Source organism: Magnolia sinica, chromosome 13, assembly GCF_029962835.1.
Source record: "Magnolia sinica isolate HGM2019 chromosome 13, MsV1, whole genome shotgun sequence".
In the NCBI taxonomy this organism is placed as follows: domain Eukaryota; kingdom Viridiplantae; phylum Streptophyta; class Magnoliopsida; order Magnoliales; family Magnoliaceae; genus Magnolia; species Magnolia sinica.
The window spans coordinates 42,402,012-42,412,560 of NC_080585.1; positions in this window are offsets into that span (position 1 = coordinate 42,402,012).

The following is a 10,549-nucleotide window of genomic DNA, read 5'->3' on the forward strand; positions in this document are numbered from 1 at the left end:
CGAGTGGCTCACCTTCTTGGACGCTTACTTTGGGTACAATCAGATCACGATGTACCCCTAGATAGGCAGAAGACGACCTTTGTCATGGACAAAGGCCTCTACTGTTACTGGGTGAGGCCATTTGGCCTGAAGAACGCTGGAGTGACATATCAGAGGCTGATGAACCAGATGTTTGCCTAACAGATTGGTCGGACTATGGAAGTCTACGTCGACAACATGCTTGTCAAGAGTATCAGAGCATCTGACCACATCTCAGACCTCGGAGAGATCTTCTCAATCCTTCGGAAGTATCGCATGGAGTGGAACCTCGCCAAATGTGTCTTCGGGGTCGGTTCAGGCAAGTTCCTCTAGTTTCAGGTTAGCCAGAGGGGCATCGAAGCAAATCTCAACAAGATCAAGGTGTTCTTCGACATGAGCTCACCTCAGACTGTGAAAGAAATTCAGTGCCTCGCCAGACGAGTCACCTCGCTCGGATGGCTCATATCTAGAGCCACCGATAGATGTCTCCCATTCTTCCAGCAGCTGAAGGGTCACAAGAAAGCGAAATAGACCTTAGACTACGAACAGGCCTTCTAGCAGCTGAAATAGTACTTGGGGTTGCTGCTTCTGTTGTCTAAGCTCAAGAAGGGCGAGCCCTTGTTCCTGTACTTAACGGTCTCAGCCTCGGCCGTCAGCTCAGCGCTCATTCGAGAAGTAGAGGGTAGACAATGTCCAGTCTACTACATAAACAAGGCGATGGTCCCAACCGAGATTAGATTCCCGAACATGGAGAAGCTAGCCCTCAGTCTAGTCGTTTCTGCTCGGAGGTTGCACTTGTACTTTCAGGCGCACTCCATTGCTGTCCTCACAGATTCTCCTCTCCGACAAGTCCTTCAGAAGCCAGAGGTATCTGGGCGGCTTACTAAGTGAGTGATAGAACTCAGAGAGTTCGACATTCAGTATCGTCTGAGGACTGCGATTAAGTGCCAAGCTGTGGGCGACTTCATAGCTGAGTTTACCATTCCGAGTAGTGAGATCGGAGACATGAGTGTAACACCCCATACCTTTGGTACACAGGTGTTACCTCTTAAATCCACGTTTATGGAAATCGAGACCGATTAACTAGGTGACTTGAACTTAACACGTGGAGGATGGGACTTCCAAGCAACATTGAGACCATCCATCATGGTGTCTAGGAGCCGAAATGGACCCTACCTCAGTCAAGAGGGTAAGTCTAACTAAACACTCCAAGTTAAAGATACCATAGTTCACTTATACTGGCACCGTACGCTTACTATCAACCTGCGAGGATTAATTAGTGGCCAACCAGGCACTTGAAACCTCTCAAATCCCTGTTCAACTGTCAAAACAAAGTCTCGGACCCATTTAACCATTGGATCGTGATGTATGGGCTGGATAAAGCCTGAAAGATGTGACATGGCCCACTTGGGCCTTGCCGTTGGCCCAAATTGGGCCAGGACCTCTAAATGGGGCCCCCAAGATGTTTGGATGGAATGGATTTAAAACAACCATCATGATGGACCCCATACGCGGTGCATGTGCACCATATTCCACCATGTACAATGTACACCGGACCAGTCCAAGCAGTCAAACAGGCTTTGACCGAAAGAACTTTGCAAAAGAGGGGTTTCTCCCGCCATTTAGTGGAATTTGAATCTGGACCATTTTGAGCCCCAAAGTGGGCCATCCTGGGCACTTTCCGAACGATCCAAACCGTCCACCTTGTTCGTAGGGTTCCACTAAACAAAATCGTATAGCCTCTTGGACCCATGAAAGGAGATGGAGAAGTTGGGTCGGAACCATCTATTTCTTCACATACGACTAGGATCGTTGTAGAAAGGACTATCAGGTGGCTTGATGGGCAAGCCAGCATTGGCTTATCGAGGGGGTTACTGTCTTCCACTTGCTAGCTTGAGAGAAGTCCTCTCACAGCAAAAAAATGGTCGAGTAAGCTAGAAAGGTGAAAAAAGGAAGTTTTCTTTTTATGAATAGGAGAAGCTGGCACGCCTAGGACTGTCCACTGGGGCCACGTGGAGTTATCCCAGCCCTCCCAGTAGGGTGGTACGAGATGAGAAGGAATGTTATCTCCTCTTATGAGAAAATGACAAAAATCAGATCTTCTTATGAGATAAACCAGACTTGCGTTTCTGGCCTAAAAAGTAGCCTCACACTGATCAGGGGGCACATCTGGTCCACTCAAACGGATTAGATCAAGCCGAAACACATAGGATCGTGATTTGCCATTAATGGCTCAATCATCTTCCCCGATAACCCATCGGGACCCGATCACGAGATGGGTCCCACCAGACTTAAAGGACCATTTTATGAGAGACCAGAGCATTTTCAACTCACCTCTGGGGTCAGATTGACCCCATGCATAGCCACCCTTTAATCCCAGCCATTGCCAAATGAGGACTTTTCCCAATTGTTGACAACCTCCCCTCCAGGCTATAAAAAGGCCACTCTTGCATCAGGTTTTACACCAAAAAAGAGAGGGAAGCATGGAGAAAAGTGAGAGGGAGAGAGAGAGAGGGAGAGAAAAGAAAGAAAGAGAGAGAGAGGAGAGTGGGAGCGTGCGTCCCACCCCCAGGCCGAATCAGGTAACCCTTCCTTCCACCTCCTTCATTCCCAAACTCAGGCTGAAAGTCAGGCCTGAGATCATGCTAGAAATAGGCTGAATGTTAGGCCCGAGATCATGCTAAAAATAGGCTGAAAGTCAGGCCTGAGATCATGCTAGAAGCAAGCTAGAAGTCAGGCCGAAATCATGTCAAACCCAGAACATTTTTGGGCTGGAAATGAGCCCCTGTCTGGGCTCTAAGACAGACTGAAAACAGCCTAGAAATGGGCCACGGTTGGAGTTGAAATTAGGCACTGTCAGGCCTTAGATCGGGTTGAAAACCAGCCTTCAATCTGGGTTAAAATGACCTCACAAATGGGCCGCAAGTGGAGCTACAACAGGCCCCGAGATGAGCCACTGTCTCGGCCCAAAACGTGCCTTTGAGGGGCCGTTTAAAGAGTTGAAACTAAGCTTTGGGCCAAGAAAATAGCATTCAGCTGTTGCATAAAAGCAGCTGAAGATCAGCTTGAAAAAAATAGCTTGTTAGCAGCTAAATTTCAGCTTGAAAGTAGCTGGGAATACAACCTGACATTAGCTGATTTCGCAGCCTGAAGACAGCTGAAAACACACCTAAAAATAGTTGATTTTTTTAGCTTGAAAAATAGCTAAAAAATGCACAAGAATGCAGCTGAAAATGGCTGAAACTTCTACCCAAAAACTAGCTAAATTTTCAACTCTAGAAATAGCTGAGAATCCAGCTTGAAAGCAGCTGAAAAGCAGTTGGAAACAGCTGAAATGGCAGCAATATTGGACCCCCACAGAAGGCTGAAATCAGTCCTATAGTGGGTTGTTTTTTGAGCAAAAAAAAATGGCTTGCATGCTGGGCTAAGTTCGGCCCCTTGATGGACCATGTGACTGGGCTGCAATGGGCTCTTTAGCAAGGTCGAGAAATGGGCCCAAAGCCACTTGGATGGGCCATAGAAATACCCTGCATGCAGCTCGGGCCCAGGAGCATGAGGGATCGAAATCAGGGTGGGCCGCACCATACAGCATAGTGGGCCTCACCTTAAAAACATGTGGGCCGCACCTTTAAACACAATGTGCCGCACCCTGAAATCAGGTGGGTTGCACGATTTGGGCTCCACCACTGAATGCAGTGGGCCCAGCAGTAGCAGCAAATGCTGGACCATTTTTGGTCCAGCTACCCCCCCCCCCTTAATCGGGTTGGAATCCTTCTACTGGTACTCAAGCGTAGCCCATTGGCCAGCCCAGCCCAGCCTAATGTCTGGGCACCTTTTGGGTCTAGCAGACTAGGCCCACCCCCGCCCAGTTCAGGCCTTAAGTATGGGAGATTCCAAGCCCAACCCGGGCCGCTTGTTGGACAAATCCTGGTGGGCATTGGTCACTTTAATGTAGGCCTAAATAGCCCTAGTTATGGGACCCTTTCTAATCCACACAACTTCAATACATTAACCTTGAGATTATTTGACTATAACCTTAGGGAATCATTCCGTGATTTGGGCCACAAGGCGTGCTCGGAAGCGTGTATCAAGAACAGAAATACAACCCTCTTAGGTGATGATTTTCCTCCCCTCAAGCTTTTTATCTCTAAACTGGATTAGGGATAGTCTTTTATAGCAGTTGCAAGTGATATCCTAGGAGTGGATTATCATTCAGCTTGCTTGCTTGAATACATGCCTTTTAAGCTTACTTAGCCATTATTTAACTATCATATAGATATCTTAGAAGCGATTAAATCTTCAATCTTCTTGATCATGGGTTATAGGTCTGATCCTTTGACTAGTTTACTTTATGGTATGTTTTGGAAATAAAAGAATGCCTAAGATTCATTAAAGCACTTGATTACTTTTGCTAGAACTATATATTTAAAATTGATAAGTAATGGGCACATGATCCTTGAACTTTATGCACACATGAGTTTTACTTTAAATATTGAATCATGCTTATATCTTCCTGTCTCGTATGATTATATTGGTTGCAAGTCACATAATGATTGAAACCTCTTTATGAAAACTCATTTAAAGAGAGTTTGAGCTTAGGGTGTAACGGAACGTATGTGATGAAAATAGACCCTCAACATGAAGGTTATGATTAGTGGCGATTGATTTATGAGGCTTGCCATCTATGGAATGATTCCACTTACTTGACTATGGAGTGAACCATGCAACGTTTATACTCACTGCTGTTTACTCGTATTGAACCATACATACCGTCTTACTTTAATCGCTGCATTTAATGATTTCTATACTTCATCCCTAGTCAGCATACGGTGGTAGTTCCCTTATATTGAGAATTGATTGACCACATGTTGATGGGTTCTATACATACCTTAAGGCAGTAATCTCATGAGCCGGGGATGGTGGTATGGGACTTATGCCCGAGTTATCGGCCTACGCTGGTGACGAGCCCTCGTAGTGACCATGAACTTATCTAAATTGGTTGATTGTAACTGGACTAATAATGGTTGGCTAATCATGCATACACGGTACAGACCAGCATCTATCGCTATTATACATGATGTACGTATTTTGTCCGACTGGTTGAGCAGTCCCAGGTCGATAATTGCATGAGTGATGAGCCCAATGTCTGCACGGATGAGCATCCCCGGGGCGATGATTGCATTCACGCGTCCATGCATATTACAAGACTGCATTTACTATGTTTTTGTTGCCTAGACATTTTTATGTTATTTCTTGTCTAGGGCGGCGGTGTGTAATCTTGAGGGGAGATCATACTGAGCTAGCTACTCATTCATCAATATTCAACCATATAAAAGATGCAGATACAGGTACTGACGGATGTGCGGCGGGCCTGGAGTCAGCCACTGTCGAAGAGGAATTTTATGATGAGTCATCGCATCAGGAAGCGGCTGTGTACTATGGCTTGAATCAGTAGGATTAGTTGTGATAGTTTGTTTTGAATAATGATATTCTAAAATTTTGTATATGAGCCCCATCTGAGTGGCCCAGGATATTGCTTTGGTTTGGGATGCATCTATATTACACTTTGCTTCTATTAATCGCACTTTGATTTGATTGAATTATCTATTTATCACCAATTAACACCGAATTTTCAGGAAATGAGTTGTATACTTGGGTCTCGAAAACTGGGGCGTTACAACGAGTTTAGAGGCCACTCTTATGGCTCCTCCAGCTCTTCCTCTTATCACGAATGTAGAATCAAGAGATAGATGGACTCTGTTCAAGGACGGATCATCCAACTCAAAAGGAGTTGGGGCAAGGGTCGTCTTGGTCGCTCCTGACTCAACCACCATCCAATATGCAATCAGACTCGGCTTCAGGCCTCCAACAACGAAGCAGAGTACGAGGCTCTACTGGCTTGACTCAGACTAGCCGCTAGTTTGGGAGTTCAGCTCCTCGATATGCGTTGCGACTCTCAACTCGTCGTGAACCACATATCAACAAAGTACGAGGCCAAAGAGGCAAGGATGATAGCTTACTTAGCCGAGGCCCAGAAGCTGACAGGGAAGTTCAGAGACTGTATCATTAACCAGATCTCGAGAGTCAAAAAATTTCGGGTTGATGCTCTCGCAAAAATGGCCTCAGCCACTGAGGGGAAGATTCTGAGGGTCGTCCCCGTGGAATTCTTAGACAGTCCGAGCATCGACCGAGCTGACCAAGAGACGGTCAATTCAGTGTAGACAACTCTGAGCTGGATGGATCTGATCACCAAGTACCTTACCACGGGTGAAGTTCCTCAAGATAAATTGGAGGCTCGACGTCTGAAGGTTAGAGTAGCACGCTACGTGATGCTGGGTGACACACTGTACAAGAAAGGGTACTCCCAGCCGTACCTCAGATGCATCTGAACAGATGAAGTGGATTACGTGATCCGGGAAATCCATGAAGGTATTTGCGAAAACCATTTAGGAGGCCGAGCCTTGGCTCAGAAGATACTCTGTCAAAGGTATTTCTGGCCAACAATCCGAGAGGATTCAAGAACTTAGTTCAAATGTGTAACAAGTGTTAGAGATTCACTGCCGTACTGAGGTAGGCCACAGAAGAACTGACCCCTATGAGTGGGTCATGGCCATTCACGCAATCGGGGATCGACATCATCGGGCCACTACCTCTCGGAAAGGGGTAGACCAAGTTTGCAATCGTGACCATCGATTACTTCACGAAGTGGGTCGAGGCCGAACCAGTTGCTAAGATTATCGAGTAGAAGGTGACAGACTTCGTTTGGAAGAACATCATCTGTCGGTTCGAAATCCCACATACCATTGTGTCCAACAATGGGAGACAGTTCGATAATGACAGGTTCCGAGGTATATGCAGGGGGCTTGGCATTGCTAATGCATACTTATCGCCTTGTCATCCGCAGTTCAATGGACAAGTGGAAGTTGTGAATAAAGTCATCAAACATCACCTCAAAATGAAGTTGGAGAAAGCAAAGGACAACTGGGCCGACGAGCTCCCGTTTGTGCTTTGGGCCTACAGGACCACACCTTAGTCATCCACAGGGGAAACCCCCTTCTCATTATCTTATGGCTTGAAGCCAGTTGTCTCAGTTGAGATAGGGCTCCCCACTGCATGAGTAAGAAGTTATCAAGAAGAGCAGAACGCCAACCAGATCGCGATAAGCCTAGATCTACTTGAAGAATTAAGAGACACCGTCAAGTTCCGAGTCGCGGCTCGGCACCAACAGGTGGCTCGGTTTTACAACTCCAGGGTTAAGATAAGGCGACTTCGGCGTGGAGATCTAGTCCTTCGTCGTGTCTTCTAGAACACCACAGAGCCTGGAGCGGGGTCCCTTGGGCCGAACTGGGAGGGACCCTATCAGGTGGTTAGCTTGGCTAAGCCCGGGTCCTACCGTCTAGAGGACTTAAAAGGATGTCCGTTGCCTCACCACTGGAATGCCGAACACTTAAAGATCTACTATCCCTAGGAGGAAAGTTTTGTATCCTGTGCGGGTCGAACCTGCTAGCCATGTCAACTCTTAATAGAAGCTCATCTGCTCTTCTACTCTAATTCTCTACCCGGTCTACTACGTGATTGCTTTGCTACGGGTCATCTCTCACGTGTAGAGATGATGTCCTTCGATGAACCCATCCCTTAAAGAAGGGGTCGGCTCGTCATTCGATAATGATCTACAAAACGGTTGTGCTTTACGAAGGGTCATGTCTCATGTGCAGAGATAAAACCCTTCGATGAACCGACCCTTTAAAGAAAGGGTCGATTCATCATTCGACAAATTCAATAAGCAAATTAGAGGCAAATATTCACACGACAAAGCAAAAGATATGTTTTCATTAATTCGATGTCCAAGTGCAACTTGTCATTACAAAAAAATAGAAGAGAAAGGAAAACGAGAAGGATCAACTTGAAGTCGAGTCAATTGGGGGCTCGGCTTCTGGGGCTTTCTCGGCCTCGGTAGTAGCTGGTACCTTCGCCTCTGCTGCCGGAGAATCCTCAGCATCCATCACTACAACATCAAAGTCCAGCTCGGGATAAGCACCTCGGACCTCGTCCAGGCACGCTTTGTAGCCGGCGTTATAAGCGAAGTTGTAAATCTTTTCCAGCTCAGCGTTTTGTTCCTCTGAGGATTTGAATTCCTCCACAGCCACTGCAGCCTCAGAAGTGGCCAGAGCCACGAGCTCGGACCGTTGCTTGGCAAGGCCCTCAGTAGTCGATGCCTCGAGCTTGAAGCGCCGCTTGGCAAGACCCTCAGCAGCCTCACGCCTGACAACTTCAAGCTCGGTGACCAACCGAGCATTGTTTGCCCTTAAGGTATTCAGGTTGGACTCCGTCAAATCGGCACGGGCCTGTAGCTCGTTGACCTACCCTTGGAGCCCCACCTATCTTAACTGGCCCTCTTCGAGCCAGAACTTCAACTTCTCGACTTCCCCAGCTGAGGCCTTCAAGCTCTCCTTTAGCTCGGACTTCTCCTTTTCTAGCCGAGTTATTATCCTCAGCCTCTCCTGAGCGAGGATAAGTGTCGTCAGCACTTGCAAGAGTCTAAAAGGTTAAAATGACTGATAATCGAAAATCGGCAAGCAAAAGACAAGAGAATAGGGCTATGAAGTTTACCGTGTAGCAACACGATGTAAAGTCATTCACCACCGACTGGAGAGGACGAGTCAGAGAGCGGGCGATAGATGCCTCTGTCGCGTGCTTGGCCACCCAGTCGGTCAACAATGACATATGGTAGCCGAGCGTAAGCTCTTGTCCCTTGGGAGGGACCAGGCCTGTAGCGCGCCCAACACCGTTGGCCACAAAGGCTTGATCCTCAGCCTCGGGCATAGTAGGACCGACCAATGCGTCAGTCCCATTGGCCATAAGCCCCGCGATGGTGAAGACAAGGTTGGGTTTCTTGGCATCAGCAATCGAGTTGTGAGAGAAATCTGTTGCAGCAGCCTCTCCCACGATCTCCCTTCAAATCCCTGGAGGTGGAGAAAGGAAAGCCTCAAAGGCCGGGGCTGGTGCCGGTACTGGCGCTGGGGTTGGTGCTGCAACCACCTCTGCTGCTGATGATTCCGCCACGACGGGCTCGGGTGCTGGAATCTTCTTCTTCCGAGCCGTTATCTTGACCTGAGACTCTGGCGCCGACGCCAGAATGATGTTAAATGAGGGGCGCATTGTTCACCCTCTCTTCCTCTTCGATCCTGCAACCTCAGCCATTCCCGATCAGCATAACAGAAAGGTTCAACGTCATTTACTCAAGAAATTCAAGCTTGGAATGCGAAGTTGCAAGGCTTACCTAAGGCGATGGGGAGGGGTTTAAATATGCAGAAACCAGATGAAATGAGATTGTTTGGGCTGATTTTGTAGTGCTAGGTGCGGCCCTCCTTGCTGAGCAGACGAGCCCTGGCTTATCTGAGCTCAGAAGTGGGAGGATAGTTTTGACGGCCCCTTCAGATATTCTATAAGTGAGAATGGATGTAAGGATAAAGAATGAACCAAAAGATGAGAAAATTCAAGACTACGCAAGCCCACCTAGAGTGGCAAACTTTATCGGTACTTGGACTCGATGGTGTCCGAGCTCGGACGTCGGAGCCCCCCACTCTCCTGAGGCCCAAAACCATTTCCTGTTCCAGTGTTTATTGGAAGAAGGAAGCTTGGCAACAAGGCTCGGAGTGTACTGGGCCCTGGCCGAGAAGTAGTATCAGTATGGCTCGGCCTTGTCGTGCTTTGCCTGATACAACGCCAAGAACTTGTTCGACGAAAGCTCTTGGTTCTTCGCCTGTCGCCATATGATGCACGATGACACCAGGATTCGCCATGCATTTTGGACGAGCTGACTCAAGGCCAGCTTCAGCCGCACCAACAACTCGCGCACGAAAGGATGGAGTGGAAACCGAAGTCTGCACTGAAGGGAGCAGATGAAGACTGCTACTTCCCCATTAGGGGGGGCTCCGGGCCCATTAAGGGCAGAAGGGGCTCTAATGTGTACTGAGTCCAGGATCTGGTACTCAGCTCGGAACTGAGCCATCTGAGACTCAGTCATAATGGAGCCCCCTGGGACTCTCACCTCGGATCGACCCCCTGAGGGCCCTGCCAGCGATCTCCTAGCAGGGTCTCGAGGTACCCTCTTTAACCCCTTAGCTCAGCCTTTGGACTTTGCTTCGGTACTCTTCGTAGGCAGGGGATAGAGTGGGACAACCATGAGAACACCCTTCGAGCTTCAGCGCTCGGAGTCTGTGCTCTCAGGCTCCGACCCGTTTAGAACCTCGCAGACTTCATCTGAATTGGTTGACATTGTGAAGGAAAAAGTGAAACGGTGGAAGATTCATAGCGGAAGGTGATTTACTCTGGTGAGCTTTTCCGAGTAGAATTCCCTTCTCCGATCGATAAAATCTCTTTTCCGATCAACAAATTCTTCTTTCCGACTAGTGAGGCACTTTTCCGGCAGCAGAGGATCTCGAGTAGAGGATTGCAGGGAGAGGGAAGGCTAAGGAGTTTTCGAATGAAGGAGAGTGGAAATGAATACAGCCTCGGGATTTTTATAGCC